We start from the raw sequence: 1,962 nt of genomic DNA, 5'->3' as shown, positions 1-1,962 counted from the left end.
AGACGGGCCTCTCCCACCACACACACACACACACACACACGCGCCCTCTAAGGGCCCCTAAACACCCCAACACGCACACACACACACACACACACACACACGCACACACACACGCACACACACGCAACACATACACACACTTCACACACATTCACACATGCACATCTACACACACACTCACGCACACACACACACTTTCTCCTATTCCATCACTCCTCTGGCTGAGTGAGGCACCGAGGAGGAGGAGGAGGCGTGTGGGACCCAGCTTGCAGGAGGGAGGGAGCGCCACTCAGAGACTCGAAAGAGAAAGAGAGAGAGAGAGAGAGACTGAGAGAAAGGAAGGAAGGAAGGAAGAGAAAAGAAAAGACTAGAGCCTCTGCTCCCCACATCTCAATGTTCTCCATTGCTGCTGTGATTCGCCAGCTACTGGGACTAACCCTGGACTGACTAATGGATTTATGAGAAAAGATAAAAAATAATGTATGTGTTTGTGTCTTTGCGGACAAGTGTGTGTGTGTGTGTGTGTGTGTGTGTGTGTGTGTGTGCTTGTGAGTGTGTGTGTGTGTGTGACAGAGAGGAGAGTGTTTTCTCTTAAGTTATCTCAGCTACCCCTGAGTGTGTTGCTGTGTGTATCCTTCTTCTCCACTGTTCCTTGTGCATATGGCCGATGATTGTGAGAGAATGAGACTGCTTGTGTGTGTGTGTGTGTGTGTGTGTGTGTGTGTGTGTGTGTGTGTGTGTGTGTGTGCTTGTGTGTAATGTGTAAATGATCCAATTCCTCTTCACCAGGAATGCAGGCAATGAAAAAAAAGAAAACAAAAAGAGAAAGAATGAGAAAGAGGAAAAGGAAAAGGAATCAGAACCAGCATGACTCAACAACAGCTGTGAAGAGCATTTAACCACTGTGTTTGTGTATGTGTGTGTGTGTGTGTGTGTGTGTGTGTGTGTGTGTGTGTGTGAGTTACGCAACAAAAAAAATCAGAAACGTCACTGAGAGAAAAGGCAGACATTGCGCTTAGACCAGGCACTCACAGTAAAATGGCTCTTTGGCAAAATAGATACTGTGTGTGTGTCTGTGTGTGTGTTGTGTGTGTGTGAATGTGTGTTTGTGTGTGTGTGTGTGTGTGTGTGTGTGAAACCACTGGGTCATGAGAAAAAAAAACGCAAGCTGCACCAGCTTTCACATCTACATCAACGGCCTGTACACACTGCACAATGATCCGGCAAAAGAAAAAGTCAGGGACCAGTTTAAACCGCCGCGCCGTGCACACACCCTCCTTTAGAAAATCACCTCACCGCATATCTCACTGCTTTGCTTTGACCCGTCTGTCTGTCCTTATCTGCCGTTCGGAATCGTAACGTGCCGATGACAGCTTTGTTTCGCCCAGGGGGGTCAGAATCATTGTCTCAGACACACTGTGCCGTTTCCCCGGATGGACACCGCATCTCGGACTAATGAGCTGTTTTCCAAATGTAAGCGATCCCAAGGGCCGGAGAAGAGTTCCGTTGGGCCGAACGTCCTTCGTAATCTCACCCTGACAGGGGAGAGGCCCGATGGCGCACTATAAAAAGCCAGCTTAGATCCAATTTGTGGAGGTCATCTCCTTTTATTATCTCCACAGTATGACGTTTTAATTGACGCTGACAAACAGACAGAGTGATAGATGGAGGCTGATCAAGGACAGTCAGGTGGAGGAGGAGGAGGAGGAGGAGGAGGAGGAGGAGGGGGGGACGAAGCATGCAGTGTGCAATGCATAGTCAGGGCCGAAGGACGTCTTAAACGACCTTCAACACCATCTCGTGTTTGCGGCGTTGAAAAAAAACCAAACATTTGCGGCTGCGCTCGGCAGTCTGCTAACGTGCTGTCTGTGCGAGGGCTCGCTTGAGACGAGACAAGGGCAGGGGCGAGGAGCGGGAGCGAGAGGAGGCGGAGGGTGGGGTGGTGTGGTGTGTGGTGTGGTG

The sequence above is a fragment of the Sardina pilchardus genome, chromosome 16, assembly GCF_963854185.1.
Source record: "Sardina pilchardus chromosome 16, fSarPil1.1, whole genome shotgun sequence".
NCBI classification, from domain to species: Eukaryota; Metazoa; Chordata; class Actinopteri; order Clupeiformes; family Clupeidae; genus Sardina; species Sardina pilchardus.
The sequence above is the reverse complement of the archived record's forward strand: the minus strand, read 5'-3'. Positions refer to the sequence as shown.